Source organism: Arvicanthis niloticus, chromosome 4 (genome assembly GCF_011762505.2).
Source record: "Arvicanthis niloticus isolate mArvNil1 chromosome 4, mArvNil1.pat.X, whole genome shotgun sequence".
Taxonomy (NCBI): domain Eukaryota; kingdom Metazoa; phylum Chordata; class Mammalia; order Rodentia; family Muridae; genus Arvicanthis; species Arvicanthis niloticus.
Window position 1 is genome coordinate 21,842,526 of NC_047661.1, and position 21,175 is coordinate 21,863,700.

Consider the following 21,175-nt stretch of genomic DNA (forward strand, 5'->3'; position numbering starts at 1 on the left):
CTGTGGGTTCCTTGCATTGCCAGTTGGCAAGGGTGTGTGTAAGAAAGCAATGGCGCTTAGTTTGACCTCTGCTTCGGGAAGATGGGAATGTTAGGAAATCACTTCATGTGTTACTTCATATGACCGTGTTCATTTCCACTGCTGAGTTACCAGATCCCCTTTGAGTCCATCTCTGAAAGACCTCAAAGCAGACCTCCCTGTTCACTTCAGCAGCTCTGCCTCCAGCCAGGCTCTCATGGTCCTCTCGGCTTCTGTAGCATACCTCTTCCCTGAGATGGAGATTTTGTTCAAAGCAAGTCTGATCATGACTTTCCTCCATGAAAACAAACAAACAAACAAGCAACCACTGGTGACTCCTGTTTTCATTTTAAAAATCCAAATTTGGCATGCAAGCCTTCTGTGACCTGACCCTAATTCTTCAGCCTCTCTTCGTGCTCTGCATAACGGACACATCTGTATGTAACTCCTGTCCTGTATCACCCGACATTGAGGCCACTTTACATTTCCCTGTCTCTGTGTCATTTACCTACATTAAACTGTCTTATTTTTACCCATCTTCTATTCTCCTCTAAAGAGCGGGAAAGAGGTGGCTTCTAGTCTGACAGTCTCTGATGTCCATCTGGAGTCCCCAGAGATCCAAGAAATCTTGAGTGTTTTCTGAGTATGAGAGCTGATCACTTGATGTTAACTTCTTATGTGCTGGTCTCCTGTTTGAACTTTGAATTCCTTCTTGTTTTTGTTATTTGAAAACCCATCTTCTGTCTTTGTCATTTAACTGAGTCTACTGTGCACAGGATTAAGACAGAACATGTTGTATGAGTTGATATGTTTACAGGTTCCTAAAATTTACATATCAAACCCATGACCTGGCTTTCTAAGGCTCTGGGGGTGCAGGAGTCCCCAGCATTTGTTTACAAGGTCTACCATAGCAACATTTCAAAGAAGAAGTGGCTGAATCAACCAAAATGTATTATCTCACATTCCAGGGGCTGGAAGTGTGAGTTCTAAGTATGAGCAGAGTTGTCATCTTCTGTGTCTTCTCTTCATGGCTTGTGAGGGAGGGGGTAGGATGAGGGAAGTCTTTGCCCTGTGTTCTCACATGTCCTTCCCTCTGGCCTGTCTACTGTTCTCCTCTTCCTATTGAGACTTCATTCATATTAGATTAGAGATCAAAATAAATGTCACCACATTTTAGCTTCTTTCTGTCTTTGAAAAACCATCTTTAACTACCTTCATATTCTGAGATCCTGGGGATTAGGGCTTCAGCATGTGAGTTTGGGGCACAGACACAATTTAGCCTGTGATATATGCTGACTCTTGTGGGCCAAGGGACCTATTCCATCAGAGGCTAACAATCCTGTTTTTGACACAGGGTCTCATGTAGCGCAGTCTGGCCTCCAAATTGATATTGATTTTATGATCCTCCTACTTCAACCTCCTGAGTACTGTGACTGTGGGTGAGTGCCACCACAGCTGGATTAGGAGGTAACTGGAACCAAACCCATGGCTTTGGTGCATGTTAAGCAAGCATAGACCAATTGAGCTTCACCCACAGTTAGTCTGACATCTTTTTATTCTTAACTGCTGTGGCCTTAGGCTTAAAGAAAACTCAGAGGAGAGGAGAACTCAAAGAAAACAGTTCCTAGAAAAGAGGAAATGAGGTTCTGTCTTGGCACAAGCCAGCTTTGTCCTGTTTCTTTTATCTGCAGAAGAAGGTCTTCTCACTGCATTCTGAGTGCTGTCATCTGCCCAGGGATTCTGTAAAGTACATATTTGCCAGAGGTGCAATTCAAAACCTGTTACTTCTTTGAGGAACCAAAAATCAATATTCAAAACCAGCAGAGTTTTCGAGTAGAGACTTAGCCACTGAGGAATAAGTGAAACATAACTTTAATGGTAATTTCAAATAAAATAGTGATTAAAAAAAACAGTAGCTGATGACGGTTCCCAGGTTTAAGGCATGATTTCTAATAACATTTTGTACTTCTCTCCCCACCCCAATTTATGAGTAGAGCAAACAGGTTTACTAAGGAAAAGTGTGAGAGAATTGCCAAGTCCAAAGGACTCCAATGGCAGAACACCCTACACTTGTCTTAAGATCTGTGCTACAGTGTGAGAGTGGGCAAGTTTCACAGTCCCAGAAGTACAGGCAACCAAGGACTGCTGGGAGAGAAAGAGTTAGCCTCTCCCAGGGATGAGCTCCCTCACTGATTGATACAAAGTGTCAACCATGAACCCATGTACACACAAACTATGGAAATTGACTCAGGAGGTAGTGTTTATATATTTACACATATATAAGTTGTAAGTCTATACAATATATTGTAAGTATATATATAGTATAATGTAAATATATATTTTAAGTTATAATAATAATCAAAGGAACAGAGTCTGTCAATTGGAGAGTGGGGTGGCAAATGATTTGAAGGGAAGAAAGAAAGAAAGAAAGAAAGAAAGAAAGAAAGAAAGAAAGAAAGAAAGAAAAAGAAAGGAAGGGAGAATGTGAGGTAATTCTATCTTGGTTAAAATGTATATGTTTTTAAATCTCTGTGGAAGTCTTTCATTCCTTCTCCCCGACTCAACTCTTTTTTTGCATGGTTGTTTATAACACATCTAAAGACGCTCTAATGGATACTTCATGGAACCACATCATGAAGGTTAGGTCTGGCAATTTCACCAAGGAGCAGGGATTAGTGTCAGGGATAATGTTTCAAACACATATGTCTTTCTACATTCATAAGAATAAACGTCTTACTAATTGACCTTTTTTCTTTCTTTCCTTTCTTTCTTTTTTTCTTTTCTTCTTTTCTTTTAAGTAACTTCACATCACTACTTTTTTTTAAAAAAGGGTATTTTGTTTTTTATTTTTAATTTTAATTCATTTTTTTGTTTTTTATTTTTAATTTTAATTCATTTTTACGTGTATGGGTGTTTTATGCCACCTGCTAATCAGGCAACTCCTAAGGCCCCTGACTGCCCCAACTTCTTGGGAGTCTGTATTTTTTTTTCAAAGTGGGGAGTCAAGACTTGAGGGAGGGGCAATATAGTCTTTGGATTCTTTACTGAGAATATAGATAAGTCTCCCCTCCTTGCCCAGCCCCCAGAAAGGTACAGCTATGTATGGGGACAGCAATGACAGTACCACCCACCGACCCTGGGCATAGCTCAGCACCCTCACACTGGATTCTTCAACAGCCAGGACCTGGTACACCATGTCTCAGGCAGCCTTCCCTGCACAATACAGACCCTAGCCCTTGAAGGGCTGCAGGGCACACAGAGATGAGGTGGTAACCACAGTCTTGTTGAAGCCAGGACTATCTGGGAAGGCATTCAGGGTGCCGGAGGTCAAGCAGAGCATGGAGGTCAGGTATAGAGCTCAGTTCAACTCAGGTAGGTTCTTCACATTCAGGAAGCCTTTGGAAACATCCTCAGGAGTGCCCAAAAGGCGGTGAGGTGAGAGCTTGCAGCCCCAGTCTGGCCAGGAATCTTATCTGCTTGTTAATGAGCAGAATGCTGGCAGCTCCACTGGGCCTAGGGAGCTTGTACCCAGCCCATAGCAACTGCTGTCCACTAGGCCTTGAAGCCCAGATCGGCAGCACCACTCCCAGGCTGGGCTGTGCGCTCAGCTCCTTCTTCATTGGTTATAGCACCTAGTCACTGTGTGCACTTAGGGGCACCACAGAAGGACAGCAACTGGGCTAAAGCCCAGGGAGGCCCCCCAAGCTACCCCCCTCAACAGCATAAACACAGCACCGTCCAGCCTGCTACTCTCCAGGCCTCCATATCACTAGTCTTTAAAGCAAGCCAAACTATTAGACTAGGAAATGCTATATATTAGAACTATTAGCCTCTAACACAGAATCTTTGAAACTTACTATATACTAACTGTGCTGGATAATTTTATGTCAACTTGACACAAGCTAAAGTCATCTGAGAGGATGGAACCTCAATTTTAAAAAATACCTATATAAGATCAGGCTGTCCAAAAGCCCGTAGGGCATTTTCTTGATTAGTAATTGATGCGGGAGGACCCAACCCATTGTGGGTGGTGCTGTTCCTGGGCTGGTGGTCCTGGGTTCTGTATGAAAGCAGGCTGAGCAAGCCTTGAGGAGCAAGCCAGTAAACAGCACTCCTCCATGGCCTCTGCATCAGCTCCTGCCTTCAGGTTCCTGCCCTGCTTGAGTTCCTGTCCTGATTCCCTTCAATGATGAACAACGATGCAGAAACATAAGCCAAATAAATCCCTTCCTTCCCTACTTGCTTTTTGGTCACAGTACTTCATTGTAGCAATAGAAACGCTAAGATACTAGTTAATGACATACTGTCTTTTATGCGGAATTTACAGTGACTTGTAAACTGCATGTCACTAATACTTAACAGCTCTTACAAGCCAATCAGGTGCTAGCCAATTGCAAACTTAAAATGTCTTTCAAAAATTTCTTCATGAGACAGAAGTCTGGAACTTAAAATTCACTTTATTATAGAAGAAAGTTATAGTGGTTATACTTCCAGGACACTTAGCTAACATTTTTTCAGTAACTGCATGAGAAACTACAGAATAGCATGTAGAATAGGCCAGAGGATTGGAATCCAATCCACCTCCACTGTTTCAAGGCTCAGTGGGTTTGGGACTGAACCTCCAGAAGCCTCTGCCCAGGAGTGGTTTTCGCAGTGGGCACAGTGAGAATATTGTACTGACTGTATCCCCAATTCTGCCTGGCACACAGTAGGCTCTATGCAAACTTTTAGCTACTCTCCACCCACTATTGTGACCTGCCAAACAACAGAGTTGCAAAGTCTAGGTTCTAAAGGCATGACTTACCCTGGCAAGTTTAAATGCTACCCTGTAGTTAGTTTTAGAGTTATATTTGTAAACGGTATCTCATGTAGCTCAGGTTGGCTTCACACTCACTGTGGAATCAAGGATGATGCTGAACACCCGACTCTCCTGCCAATGCTTCTTAAACAGTGGATTATTTGTATGTGCTATCATGTATGGCTTAAAGACAACAACAAAAACCAGTCTGTGTGTGGTAGCACCTGTTTTTTTTTCCCATTTTTATTGTTTATTTATTTATATTTCAAATGTTATCCCCCTTCCCAGTTTCCCCTCAACAAGCCCTCTATCCCTTCCCCCTTCCCTGCCTTTATGAGGGTGCTCCCTCCACACCCCCCCACTCCTGCCTCAGCACCCTAGCATTCCCCTACCCTGAGTCATTGAGCCTCCACAGGACCAAGGGGCTCCCCTCCCAGTGATGGCAGATAAGGCAATTCTCTGCTACATATCCAGCTGGAGCCAGGGGTCCTGCCCCCCATGTGTACTCTTTGGTTGGTGGTTTAGTCCCTGGGAGCTCTGGGGGGGGGGTCTGGTTGGTTGATATTGTTGTTCTTCCTATGGGGTTGCAATCTCCTTCAGCTCCTTCAGTCCTTGCCCTAACTTCTCCATTGGGGTCCCAGCACTCAGTCCGATGTTTGACTGTGTACATCCACATCTGTATTGGTCCGGCTCTGGCAGAGCCTCTCAGGGGATAACTATACCAGGCTCCTGTTGGTAAGCACTTCTTGGCATCAGCAATAGCATCCACATATTAGGAAAAGATGTTTACCAACCCTACATCCGATAGAGGACTAACATCCAAAATATACAAAGAACTCAAGAAGATAGACTCCAGAGAATCAAATAATCCTATTAAAAAATGGGGCACAGAGCTAAACAGAGAATTCTCAACTGTGGAATCTCAAATGGCTGAGAAGCACCTAAAGAAATGTTCAACATCCTTAGTCATCAGGGAAATGCAAATGAAAACAACCCTGAGATTCTACCTCACAATAGTCAGAATGGCTAAGATCAAAAACTCAGGTGACAGCAGATGCTGGCGAGGATGTGGAGAAAGAGGAACACTCCTTCATTGTTGGTGAGATTACAAGCTGGCACACCACTCTGGAAATCAGTCTGGTGGTTCCTCAGAAAACTGGAAATAGTTCTACCTCAGGTTCCAGCTATATACCCAAAAGATGCTCCAACATATAACAAGGACAAATGCCCCTCTATGTTCATAGCAGCCTTATTTATAATAGCCAGAAGCTGGAAACAAGCACCTGTGTTTTATCCGAGAATTTGGGAGGCTGAGGTAGGTAGATCTTTGAAGTCAGCTTGGTCTACATAGGAGTTCCAGGCAAATCAGGAGTGTAGTAAGATGTTGTTTCAAAAAACAAATATCAAAATTCCCCGATATATAGATATAGATATAGATATATCAAAATTCCCATATATATATATATATATATATATATATATATATATATATATATTTTTTTTTTTTTTTTTTTTTTTTTTTTACTTGTGCTGGCTCAGTTTATATGCCCAGTTTAGCTGGGAACTAAACTGAGAGGCCATTGTGTATGCTAGGCGGGAGCTTTCTCACTGAGCTCCAGCCGCAGCTCGGTGCATTTCCATGTTGGATTACTGTCCACTTGTCTGTTGTCCACTCTAGGTTCTAAGTCCTTGCAGGCCAAGGAGACCTAGGGAGTCAGAGGATGTCCTGTTTGACCATATTACACTAGTGTAATCATAAAGATGCCACTGATAAGTGTTCAAAAATGGAGACAACCACAGGAATGGCAGATACTTGATCAATGCCTGTGAGGAGAAGGGGTGTAGAAGTGAGGAGCAGGGAGAGACGGTCCTTCCCTGAGTAGGGGCAGACAGCGCTGTGCCAACTACAAGTGGTATCTGAGAATGGGGCAGACTCTTCTCCAGGGTATGCCTCCACTCTCCCTCTCTGTCTCTGGTAGCCACTTTCCCTGATGTCATGTTACTTGAACCCTCCCACAGAGTTCTGTCTCAGGCTGACTCTGTCCCACAGAAGCTTCATGCTCCTCAGTGGCCTGTGTAGCCCCATTAGTGCAGGCCGTTCTTAGTGGTTAAAAGGAAGACATCTTCCACAGATGCGCACTCACACGTATAAATGCCTAAGGGGTTTACATTTTTTTCTCCATGGGGTAGAAATCCTAGCTATGTGATAAAGGCAGTAAAGGGTTAATCCACTTTATGTGCAGAGCTTCTCTGGTCCTCATCTGTCCTGGCTGATGCTGTTGCTGTGACAATTGTCCTTCATCTCTGGCCTGGGAGCTTTGATCCGTGTACCACCATCTGAGAAATTGTGAGTGTTTCCCTCATTAGCTTACAAGCAAGGTAGAATCCAGACACTTCATAGCTTTGGAGGATTACTGAATTTTATAGATTAAAAAAACAAAAACAAAACGCCTATTGCCCTCCACTGAGTGGAATGTGTAAGAATAAATGAGGTTCGTAAAGGGTTTTGCCATAACTTTCCCACACAGCTGGGCCCATCATTAATCCATTTCTCCACACCCAGGGGTTTGTCCACATACTTAGTAATACATTCTTTAAAATATGAAACCAGTGCTCAAAAGAATCAGTGCTTCCCTGTCGTAAGACAGACCTGATGAGTACCACGGTGTTTTACTGATGATCTGAAGCTTTCCAACTGGAAAGCCAGTCACTAAGCCAGGCGTGCTAAAGCTGTTGTGCTTGGAGATGTGAGGAAAAGTGGGTAAAGCCTTCGCATTCATTTCTTGACCTCACTCAGTGCGAACATTCGGAAAGCAAATCTTGCCAGCCTTTATTTTTGGAAAGGTTAAAAACAACTTTATCCCTGCCGATTCCCTGCGATCCCTGCCGACCTTCTCCCAAAAGCTATTTAAAGATACGTTCCTCAAAGTTATATTTGTCCTTCCTTGAGGGTGAGGGAGCCTTCCAGTCACTTACACACAGGGAACTGGCAGAGGCAGGCCCTGTAAGTCACCTGTTGGGAGGAGAGACTGGGAAGACAGATGGACTCAAGCTTTGCAGTCCTAGGAAATTGTCATTCAGTTTATTCAAGCCCCATTCTCCTAATATCAGAAATTCCACTTAAAAATCCACATGCAATCTGTTTTCATTACCTATGCAGCCCCTTTGTGCTACATTCATTACATGTTTCACAGATTTCTCTCACAACCCCCAAACAACACAACCATGGTCTTAGCCCCGAATTGCTCCACAATAGAATTCTGGTGGCACTGCTGTCTCTATATGGCCAGGTAAGTGATTACATCATTACCTTACCGTGCTTAAAAGCATGGGTAGCCACTCACTGCAGGCACCAGTCTGAGCAGTGCAGATTTGGGAACAGGGATGGAGCCAGCCTCACTTAGAATACACAAGGATACTGCAGTTTCCTTCCTACTATCTCTGCTCTTCCTAGGTTACTCTTTTATCCTGTAACTCTTAACTTGAGGGCAAAGTAAAGCAAAAGGACCAACAAGACAGAAAACAAAAAAAAAAAAATTTCTACTTCTCCCTGTACTTATATGGAATAAATTATTGTAAAGATATATGAGACCCACACAGGATCTCAGTGGTTCTTTTAATGCCAATTTTGTTTAAAAAATTAAAGTTACAGGGGCTGGAAGAGATGACGGAGTGATTAGGACCACACACCTATGAAGACATGGATCCACTTCCCAGTGCTTCTGTTGGGCAGCTCACAACCCCTGAAACTCCCGATCCAAGAGATCTGATGCTGTCTTCTGACATCCAAGGGCCCCCTCACACATGTGCAATACCCACCCCATGCAATTAAAAAGAAAATAAATCTTATTAAAGTCACATATTCACATAACATACAAAGATGTAACTCAATCGTTAATGCATTTGCTATGAAAGTATAATGCCTTTAAAAGTTTTAAGGATAAAAAAATTAGAGAAGACAATCAAATGTAGAGAATTATGAATTGTGTGAGGCTGGAATGTTTTTACAAACATTCAGTCTCTTCACCTGATAGCATTTGAATCTCTGGGCTAGTCTGCTTTAATTTCTACACACACATAGTACATAAACAAACAAACAAATAAATTTACATTTTAAGCTATAAAATGCATTAACTATCTTCTTAGAAGAGGTTTGGATGACAGGATGGGAATCCTCGGGACTCATGGGTAGTCTGTAACTGCCTCTTAAAGAACTTGTGGTATCTGTCCTAGGTGGAATTAGTGATTAAGAAAGCTTTAAGTGGGTTTGTGGCCCCATGAGGAGAGCACCAATATCAACCAACCAGAGCTCCCAGGGTCTAAACCACCAGCCTGGGAGCACATAGGGAGGGACCCATGACTACAGCTGTATACGTAGGGGAGGATGGCCTTGTCGGGCATAGGTGGGAGAGGAGATCCTTGGTCCCATGAAGGCTGAACACCAAGTGTGGGGGGGATCGAGAGTGGGGAGGTGGGAGTGGGGGGATAGGTGGGGACACATCCTCATAGAAGCAGGAGGAGGGGGGATGAGATAGGGGGCTCCTGGGTGGTGGGCAGAATGGGGTAAGGGGATAAAATTTGAAATGTAAATATAATATCCAAGAAAAAAAAGAAGAAAAAAAAGAAAGCTTTAAGTGACATCTATGCATGTCCCCTGGAAATCTTGGACCTGCAGTACCACCTGTATGTGTGAGAACTGGGGACCTCCAATTGGAGGCACCAGAAGCCAGTTTAGCAAACACTTCAATCCTCACAGAAACTTGTGCCTCTTAAACTCAAGCTTTGGCCATGCCTCCATCAGAGATCCCATTGTACTTACCAGTGTGGAGGGAAATGGGAACCATCAATAAGGACCTGTTACAGAAAACCAGAAGGGAGACAGGTTATCTATTCATGCACGCAGTAGATTTATCTTTGCCTAGAACAACAGGAGAATAGTCTGAATTATAATTGGAAAGTAGAGGTTTTGAATCTTAGCTCAGTGATTCATCACGGAGAAGGAGCTGTGTCTGGTGGACTCTGTTGACACCAGGGGAAGAAGCACTTCTGCAGAGCCAGGAACAATGAAAGCCCTGGAATCGAAGTCAATCAAGCAAATCGTATGCACCAAAGCACTTCTTATACAAGCTATATCAGCCTTGGCTCTCGGCAGCAACAAAACCCATCACTTCAGTAGGGTGCTTTGTTTGTTTTACGAAGATCCTCCTCCTCACCTCGTTAGCCAGAAGCTTACAGTTCCAACATCCCAAAGGGGAGAGAAGCTTCGTGTACACACACAACTGCAAGAAAGTGGCAGGCTCCCAAGCCATAAATGGCTCCAATTTTCATGCAAAGTCAGATTAGTGAATCACAGGTGGATTTTAACCAAAAACCGCATTGAAGGGCCTCAGCCGCCAATAATACCTCATTCAAAATAATCAGCTCCTCCTTGGCTAGAAACATTATGCATACTCCGGCCAAATACATTAAAACCTAGACAGCTGTGGAGGTAACTCAGCAACAAGCCAAAATCTAGACGTGATTTGACATAGAAGAAATAATAAAAGTGGGCTGTGAATAAGCAGCGTGGGCTGAAGATTTATGGATTGGGACAGCCAAAAAGAAAAATGAGGGAGTTTAGTTGGAAGAACTTCTTGGGAGAACTTATTAAAAGATTTTATTCGTGAATTTAGATCTGCATTCAGAACCCATCTTCTATAGATGCAGATTACAAAATGAGTTAAACACACAGAGAAAAACATTACCAGTACCTACAGGAATTAAAGATCCCAAGACAGTAAGTGTGGTCAAGAATTAGAGAATCCAACTACGGGAAATCTAAGTCTAGGGTATTGCTGTAGGAAGACCTGATCAGTGTCTGTGTGTTCTGTGTCCCAGAGTCTCAAGCCACTGCTGTTTTCATCTTTATCAGAAGCAGCAGCAGCAGCAGAAGCAACATAATCATTACCCACCACTAAGTTATTCTTTCTATAATCATCATCATGATCACCACCACCACCATCATCACCATCATCACCACCCTCATCAAAGCTGCCATCATCTTCACCACTATCACCACCATCTCCATCACCACCATCACTGGTAGCACCAGCCAGTTACTATTCTACCACTGTTTATTGTTGAATGTGGATTAAGATGATGCCCTAGGAATCTACAATGAACCCAAGCACACAAACCAGTGTGATTGTCTCCTTCCTCTTACCTCTTGATATGCTCAACAATTCCAGACTGTGAATCCATCAAAAGACTGATCATTCATTATACCAGTTCCCTCATGACCAAGTCATCTCTGGAAATAAAATGCCCGAGGGTGCTTATTAGTGACCTCCTGGGCATCTCTCAACCTGGTCAAACTGACAGTGAGGATTAACTGTCCCACCTTCCACCTCCCCCATGTTCTTTACAAAACATCTGGATCTGGGCAGCGGTCTCCTCTGGAGGTCAACATCCATTATCAGCAAATCTGCCTCATCTCCAGTCTCGTTTTTGAAAGTTCCTTACATCTTCTTGGTCTTCTTGCTTCAGGCTCTCCCTCTTCTCTGTCTCCATCTTTGATGTCTGCCCACTGACCTCACAAATTCATCTTTGTTACCATTATCTGTTCGTCTCCAAGACATTTTAACTCTCTGATGTTAACCGCTGATTCTTTCCCTCTCTTTGCTACATTGTTGCTCACGGAGGAAGCCTTGGACTAAGTGCAGACAACCCCTGATGCTCACAAGTGCAGATGATTTTCCCATCCCCCTTGCTCTGTGTCCTGAATCCTTTCTCTCCACCTCACCCTGTGCTGCACCTCAGCCTCGTTACTTTCTGATCATATCCCGGGACCTTGCCATCTCACATGGCCACGGCCACTCCCTCTCCTAGCATAACTCTAGCAATGGTTCCATCCCCCCAGACCCTCCAATTGTCGATTCACCCTTCTGTTCCACGTGCTCTTACCCAAATCAAATTCCAAATCATCACAACTGTTCTCTAAATAATACAGTCCCTCTTGTGTCTCACTTCTCTTCTTTATATTCACCTAACAAAATTAATTTACAGAGCGCTGTACCGTGCTCTCTACGTACAGCAGGGCCCAAAGGAAAACACAGAATGATATTGCTTCATCTAATAGTACAGTAAGATAGCAAGTGGCCTTATGCTGCCTGGCCTGTGTGACACAGAGGATAAAGGGAAGGGTGATGGGGCATAAGCAGGTTAGCTGTATATGGTGACATGGACATAGGCATTCTTTATAGGCAACCACTATGTTTTTATAGAATAGTTTTTTCTTTTAGGCATCATCTTTTGAGGATAAAAACTAGTATTCAAAAGTTATTTGAGAATTAATTTAAAATGCTGCTTTACTGTAGAAAATGGAATGAACTGGCAAACACTGTAGTGGATTGATGTTACTGTCATGGAATATTGTGTTTCTTAAATGCCTTTATTTAAACATCATCCCTTTTGGACACATAGTCTTTATGGCCTTGTAAAGCAAGAGCTGGATATATTTATAGGCAGACTTATTAGAGTTGTGTTTTATTTGCTTCTTTTTGAGACGGAGTCTGACTATGAAGTATTGGGTAGCCTGGAGCTTACTATGTAGGCCAGGCTCACTTTGAACTCACAGAGATCCACCTAAAGGCGTTCACCACAGGCCTGGTCTGGATTATAGTTTTAAATCCTGAGAACACAGTGATTTTCTTTAGAGCAGAAATCTCAGACTTCTTGTCAATCTCTCCACCCCATTGCCTAAATTCACCTTATTTCTTTGACTGTTTTCTTAATTATTCATATTTGTTGCTCTATGTGCCCTGCAAAGCAGCTCTGGGAGCTAGGGATGAGATTGGGTAAGACAGATGATGCTGTTGGCCGCCCTCCCCAGCACTTCTTTATAATACATTTGATGTATTACCACCTATAAAACATTTGGTGTTCACAAAATATATCACTAGCTACCGAAAACGCCTCACCAATGAAAAGGAGCAGAAACATTTAGCCCGTGACCTGATTCATTTAGTGGCAGATTCTGAGCTAAGTTTTGAGATTTTTTTTTTTTTAATCTTTTGCTTTGGTGGGGGAATTATGGGAAGCTGATGCTGACCCGTGACAGATGGCCACAGTCTTGCACTTCATAATTAAGTATATAACCACAGTCTGTATTGCTTGAGCTTGAAAAGCCACCTAGACTTCGCACACGGCAGAGCTGAGACCGAAGCGCGTCAGTGATTACGTATTGGAGGATCGAGCATTTATATGGTTTGTCTAGATCACACTTGCAAACTTTCTGGAGTCATCAAAAATTCTTCCCATACTTTTGGCTAGTAACTCAGTGAGATATGTTAAATTATGCAGATAATAAATGCTAAGCTTATTGTTTACTCCATCGTGAAGTGATTTAAGACTGTGATTTTCTAGAACAGTGTTATGCGCTCAGAAAATAATTCAGTCAGTTGACTAATGCGTATATTTGTCCCTATAAAACTTCAGTATCTTATTTCTTGGACATACTTCACAGCTGAGGGGGCTTGTAATTTTTCTATGAGAAAATGTAACACACGCGATACATGACTGTAAGAAATATTAGTTCTACTTTCTGTTTCCTGTTAATCGAATATCTTCTGTTCCCAGAGAAAATACTTGATGAATTATTAATTGTGATGCATATTGGATATGATACAGTCATGGATATTCACAGAAGAATAATTTATAATAGGGGAACAGAAGCAGTATGATGGTGGTTGGAGGGGTTCGTGGTGTTCGCACACAATGGGATGCTCTGCTGACAGAGAAGCCACACTACAGAAGTTCTCAGGGTGGGAGGCCAATAAGCACAACAGTATGGGTTTCATGTACAGCTTTGTCATTTTCCCTATAGACCAACGGTTCTCAACCATCCTAATGCTGTGACCCTTTAATACAGTTCTTCATGTTGTGATGACCCCAACCATAAATTTTTTTTTTTTTTTTTTTTTTGCTTTTTCAAGACAGGGTTTCTCTGTGTAGCCCCGGCTGTTCTGGAACTCACTCTGTAGACCAGGCAGGCCTCGAACTCAGAAATCCGCCTGCCTCTGCCTCCCAAGTGCTGGGATTAAAGGCGTGTGTCACCACTGCCCGGCCATAAAGTTATTTTGTTGTTACCTCATAACTGTAATTTTACTACTGTTGAGAACGGTAATGTAAATGTCTGATGGGAAGGACACTGAACATGTAACCCCATGCTGTGACCCATGGATTGAGAACTACTGCTATATACAAACAAAAGAACACTTACATTCTTCTGGGAGCCAGAAAGAAGAGAGATGTCAGGGTTTTTTTGAAGACTTAATGAAGTTTCCTATAGTTTTTCTGTTATTTACAAAGTTTTTGCACTGGTCGTCTGTTGTTTCTGTGAATAGAATACTTTTGAAGTTCAGTGTCTCAAATTACCACGAGCTTTTGTTTGATTTTGTTACCAAAATCAACTCGTATTTATTTGATATTCACCTAGTGAGAAATATATAGGAAAATAGTTGTTTTTTTTTATTTTTTATTTACGTGCCCGTGTTCTTGGGTGTGTCCATGCACATGGGTGTTTGTGAACATGGAGGCCGAAGGACAGCCTCAACTGTCTCCTCAGGATGCTTTGTATCTCATTCTTTGAGACAGGCTCTTTCACTGGCCAGGAGCTCACAGGCTGGCTAGGCTGGGTAGGCTGGGTAGGCAGCGGTATGTGCTTTACCAACGTTTGCTTCCATCCTTGGCTATTTTTTTTACATGGACTCTGAGGATTGAACTCAGGTCCTCATGGTTGTCAAGCAAGCACAGTATTGACTGAGCAATCTCACCAGGCTCCAGGAAGATATTTTAAAAGAACAATGTTTCCTATCATGAAGCTTCCAGGTACATTTTAGAAAAACTGTATACAAAATATAATTTAAAAATGTTAATGACTGGTGAGGTGGCTCAGCAGGTGAGAGCGTGCGCGGCTCCTTGCAGAACACTGGTTTGCTTCCTAGCCCTTGTATCTGGAGGCTCATGTCTGCCCATAACCTCATTTCCACAGGATCAGATGAGTTCCTCTGGCCTCCACAAGTACATATCTCCCACCCTCACCTTCACACACAATTCAAAAACCAAAACCTTTTAAAATGTCAAAAGCAAGCTCCAGGGTATATGTGCTCAATTGGCAGAGTGCTTGCCTGCCCTTCATGAATCCCCACGTATGCTCCCCAGCATCACCTAAAACTCGGCATACTGGTGTGTGCCCATAATTCCAGAACTCAGGAGTGAAGGCAGGAGAATCAGAAGTTTAAGGCCATCTGCATCTATGTATTGTGCCTGGGCTGCATGAGACCCTGTCTTTAAAAAAAAAAAAAAAGTGGAGGAGGGACAGAGAAAAGAAAAGAAAGTTAAAACATCAAAAATGCAACAACAACACAAGGAGCCAGAAGGAGAAGCTGCAAAGAGCAGCAAGCAATTAATTTAATGGACAGTTATCCTGGGGAATCACTTTTAATCTTATCCAGAAGGACCCTAACAGGCCCATGCTTTCTTTCCTGTTTACACTAAACCCTGTTTCTGTAGTGACCTCATCATTTATGGATAGTTCCATTCTTGGGCACAGTGTCAGTATCTTAGTAAAGCATCGGTTTTGGAGCCTCCTGGCTTTGATGACAAACCACCTGACTAACATGTAAGTGAGTCTCATAGTGCCTCAGCTGTTTAAACCCTGAGACTTTAATATAGACATAGGTTGTAAAGCTCCCTTCTTTACCGGATTCCTCATGGGGGCTGAATGATGAGAGAGGGGCAGTCTTTTTCACCTGGAACTCAGCTATGGGAGAGAGTAAAGTGAATTTATTTTGCCCATGGATATTTCTCAAGAGCTACACAGATATGCATGGGCATCAGAGTGCAATGCTACATGCGAGCCTGTGAAGGGGCAAAATAAAGAGGATTGCACATAAGGGGGGATATCCCCTAAATTTAAATAAGGACAATCATTGATTGATCTCCCCCTCTCAATTTAACAACATTTATTCACCAAGTCAACAATGAAAAAAACGTGTTTATTATATTTAATATCAGAAAATGATGGCTTAATTTCCCCTAAGTACCATCTGTGGGTAGGTAACAGAATAATTGTTGAATCATATCACCCCATTATGCTATATAGATTTTCACACATTTCCTTCAAAATGATTTCCAAAACCACATGTGAAAATGTGCATTTTCCCCCAGAGGTGGCTTAAGCACAGGATAAATTTAAAAAGTGGTTCAGTAAAAGTGATAACAGGGTCTTTGTGATGCTTCCTCAGGCCGGAAGTGAGAATGAGGCAGGGTAACTATTTCCCCACGTACTTATTTAATTCACAAGGGCTGTGGAGAAATATGAGTTTTGATGAAAATTCTAGTTTTCCTCTTCTCTATCGACTCACTCCTTTCTTTGTTTCTTCCAGTAAATGACATATCCCTATGAGAAACCAGATCCCTACAAAGACTGCTGAAGTGTGTCTTCTCTCACGGATTTAACCAAAAGGAGAAAAACAAATAAGGTTGCTCAAAGAAAAACAGTAGCAGCTGTACACTGAAACAAAATATCTATTTTTAAGAAATAACTAAAACTGGGGCTGGAGAGAAGACTTAGTGGGTATCTTAGGGTTCTATTTCTATGATGAAACATAGAACAAAAGGCAAGTTCTGGAGGAAAGGGTTTATTTGGCTTGTATTTCCACACCATAGTCCATCATTGAAGAAGTCAGGGCAGGATCTCAAGACAGGAACCTGGAGGCAGCAGCTGACGCAGAGGTAATGGAGGGTGCTGCTTACTGGCTTGCTCCCCATGGCCTGCTCAGTCTGCTTTCTTATAGAACCCAGGACCACCAGCCCAGGGATGGCACCACCCACAATGGGTTGTTCCTTTCTCACCAATTAAGAAATTGTCTTTTAGCTAAGTTTTATGGTGATATTTTCTTAATTGAGGTTCCCTCCTTTCAGACAACTCTAGCATGTGTCAAAATATAAAAATAGCCAGCACAGTGGGTAAAGACCCTTATTTCACAAGCAGTGGGATGGAGCCCAGTACCTACAGGGCTTGAGATGCAGGGGGTGTGGGGATGAGGGTGGGCATAGGAGAATCACTGGGGCTTGCTGCCCAGAAGCCTTCTCACAGGTTCAGGGAGGCAGAGAGTGATAGATCAAGACATCTGATATTCTCCTTTGGCCTCTATATGCACCTAGGCAAGCACACCCATACATATGAGCATACAACACACATATACCATACCCAACATCAGATCCTCCAGAAAACATAAAAATAATTTATATGAAAGCCAGGCTGGGTGGTGTGGTCCCAGCACTCGGAGTTTGAAGATTGTGAGTTCAAAGCCAGTCTGTGCTATGTAATAGATCCATTATGAGATAGAGTCTCATTAGCCCAGGCTGGCCTCACACTCTCTTTGTAGCTGAGGATGACCTTGAACTTCTGGTTCTCCTAGCTACATCTCCTGAGTGCTGTGATTACAGATGTGCACCACTAAACCTAGTTTATGTGGTGCTGGGGATCAAAGTTAGGACTTCATATACACAAAGCAAGCAGTCTAATAACCGAGTCCCTGTTCCTCAGAGTTTTCTTTTAATTTAAAATAAGCACAAATATATTATAACCAATAAATGATTTTGTCAGGCAATTTTTTTCATGAAAAATATTCCAGATCATGTTTTTTTCTCACATTCTTTTGAAATAAAATCTAAAAAAAAAATAACTATAATATCATACTCTGTCCTGAATAATAACAAGTCTGTTAAATTTACATGAACTAGTAATTCATTAATGTAAAATGAATAGCAATAATGTATGAGTAAAAATGTATGTGGGACAGTATAACACAAAGGAAAAGGAACGCGACAGGCCAGCTATAAGAGGAAGAAGAAGGACTGAAGGCCAGTGGGTAACGGACGTAGGTTATGAAAGAGGACATAAAGGTGATGTTTTTCCAGTTCTAGCTCTGCCATAGCTTTGTTTTTGTTGGTGGATAAGTGCATAAACATATTCAACAGTGAAAGTATAAAACTTAATGTGAAACTCTACACCTTCTTTTCAAATGTCTATTTTAGCTGTATTGACCTGCACAGACTTGGGGTCTAGTTAATGGTGTGTTGATATTTATATTTATTAGCAAGTCTTTTAGTAATAGAGTATGTAAATTTAAAAGAAAAATGTACTCAAGGCTAGAAATTCTACTCCTCAATTTATTGATAGAATAAAGATAAACATTCCACAAGACATAACCCCTGTCTTGCTCCCTAGTCGTTCCTGTGAGCTGTATTACACGCTTACAGTCAAACTTGTTCCTGTGCACCACATTACACACTCACAGTGGGAGTCATTCCTGTGCACTGTATAACACACAGTCAGGCTCTGAAGTGAATTGAAGATTTTTATTGAGATGGCAGCTGCTTGTTCTCTGCTATTATTGACCAACTGAATAATCTTTAAAGTTGTTCCCTTCGTTTTTTAATCTGAAGAAAATGTGAAGTCCTGAGTAATTTCATGAGATGAAAAGGGAAGTTCTATGACGTGGGCAGGGGTCCTTGCACCTCACACAGATCTGAAAAGCCCTGCTGTAGCTGGGGGCTTGAAGGGATGCCTCTGAGGCTTTCGAGTCACAGAGGAGCTGGTTTGTTAGGGTGTTTCTTACGCAACCCCTGTTCCAGAGGAAAGAGAAAGATATGAAAGACCAAAGAATCTCTCAAAGCCAACGGTTGCAGAATCTCTCGCTGACCTGTGACCTGCCTCCTTCCTCTCCTTCACTCTTAGTCCTCCTACTTGTCTGAGAGAGAGAGAGGGCAGGTCACCCTGACCCTCTCCTCCCTCCCCAGTCACCACAGGCTCCTATCAGTTGTGGCTCTGAGCTGCCTCCAGGTTCCTGGATGCTCTTCTCTCCCACAGCATCCGACAAATCCAGGCCTCGTTATTGCTGTGGTTCTGAATTGTTCTGATGCCCAGGTTTTAGATCTCTTTCCAACTGCTATTTCACGGCATTTTCTGCTGCCAGTATCATCTTTTACACCCATATTATATATTACCATGATCATTCCCATAAGCCCCTCCACCCTCTCGAGGAAGAACTTCAATTTAAAGAGACGAAATTGGGAAATATACAATAAATTTATATATATGGATGTATAAATATATATCCATGTATATAAAATAAGTGAGAAAAGTGTATTGAGTGTAGAATGGGGAAAAGATAAAGAAATTAAAAAGCTAAGGTAGACTTTTTGTTTGTGAATGTTCTACCTGATTATTTTAAAACTTTCTGTATATGTTTCTTAGGCCAACACGATGGTTCATCTAGTATAGATGCACTTTCTGACAACCTGAGTTCTGTTTCTGGAAGCCACACAGTAGGAGAGACCCAGCTCCCACAATTTGTTTTTAAATCTACATACATGCCATGACACATGCATACACACACGCTCACAAAATAAGTTAAAAACGAGAATAAATCCATTTATCTTTTAAAAGTTTTTTATCTTTTGATGAGCATGGTGGCTCATGACTCACATTGTAATACCAGTACCCTCTAAGACTGAGACAGTAGAATTACAAGTTTGAGTCTAGCTTGGGCAATATAGGAAAATCTCAAAATAAGTAAATCAATAGTAAATAAGTCAATAGTAAATAAATAAATAAATAAAGGTGTACTTTTTACTGTCAAATACATCATTCATTCATAGCGACACTCTATTCTGCAATTAATGATCACAATGCCAGGCAGTGGTGACACACGCCTTTAATCCCAGCACTTGGGAGGCAGAGGCAGGTGAATTTCTGAGTTCGAAGCCAGCCTGGTCTACAGAGTGAGTTCCAGGACAGCCAGGACTACACAGAGAAACCCTGTCTCAAAAAACTTAAAAAATTAATTAATTAATTAATTAATGGTCACAATATTGAGGGTTAGGGGATGCTAGGACCTGTTGCAGCTCTCTAATCAGCATCCTTCTCCCACCCCACTTCCACCTCTGTGTCTGCTCATCTTGTCCCTGTTCCTGGTGCCCATGTGCTCTGTGCTGGGGTCTTCATGTTTATCATGTCTGCTTTTCCCTTTGCCTGAGAAATGAATTTCCTCACCCTCATCTCTGTCTGGGGAAACTTCTTTAAGCTATTTTAAAGGGTCCTGCTTTGAAAATCTCATCCAAGCACTGCATTGCACCTCTCATGGGTGAAATTAATCACTCTTTTCTTTATACAGTGGTCACATCACTCCTGATGGTGGGTGTGGAGGTCTCAGGGTGCTTGGGTAGAGACCAGACTGACCACTTGGACTTACAGGGCCATATTGCATCCAGCTATGTGTCTTCAGTCATAGCGTGGTGGTTCAGAAAGTCCTGAGAATGGCATCGAATTTGAGAGTCCTGATTGTAGTGCTGGCTGCCTACCTCACCCCTCCTCACTGGTGATCACGGTTTCTGATACTGCTGTTTACCTCTTGGGAGGAATTCTTGACTTCAGGCATGAGAGCCTTTTGTCTTATTCTAAAAGAGTTGTTTTCTCCATTACACACCTCAGCCACAGTATTTAAACTCTTAAAAAATAGAATCTTCATCACAAACAATATTATGGCAAGAGTGACCATGAAGAACCCAACAATTATCTTTCTTTATTTAAAATTGTTTTTATATATTCATTATTTTTTTTAAAGTATAATATAATTACATAATTTCTCCCCATCCCTTTCTTCCCTCTAATCCCTCCCATGTAGCCTTCCTTGGTCTTCCTGTCCCTCCCAAATTCATGGCCTCCTTTTCAATAATAATAATACATATAATATTAATATTATAATTATAATAATTATTATATAACGCACATCTACAACCCACTCATCCATAATGTCACCCATATGTGTCAAACACTGGGCTGACCACTTGGTATTGAATAATGAATCGGTGGCTCTTCTCTGGGAACGAACACTTCACCTACTCTCAGCATACCCCAGTTGCCCATAGTTATTCTTCTGAAGTCCAGGTTTTATAAAATGTCCCCTTTCATGTTAGCATGTCCCTTGACTGTTCAGGCCTTGCTCATGAAATGTCACGGGTCTAGCTTCTCCTAGAAATGTCTAGCTCTGACATTTCTAGGAGACACAATTTCACAGAAAGCTTCCTGTTACTCTAGCGTAATCTTTCTTCACTTTCTTTCAAAATGACCCCCAAGCCTCAGGTGCAAGAACTGTGCTTTGTATATAACTGTTGGGAGGAGGCACCATATGATACCTTGTTCTCTGTGTTTTGATAGGTTGTAGTTTTTTTTAAATAGTCTCCTTCTGTTGGAAAAAGAAGTTTCTTTGATGAGGGTTGAGAACTACAGTTACCTGTGGGTATAAGGGT

The 21,175-nt window shown here is 42.1% G+C and overlaps 1 pseudogene; it reads right to left on the reverse strand.

The window, feature by feature from the left end:
- The window catches only part of LOC117706821 (sepiapterin reductase-like), a 46,294-nt pseudogene that overhangs the window by 1,498 nt on the left and 23,621 nt on the right, over positions 1 to 21,175 (reverse strand).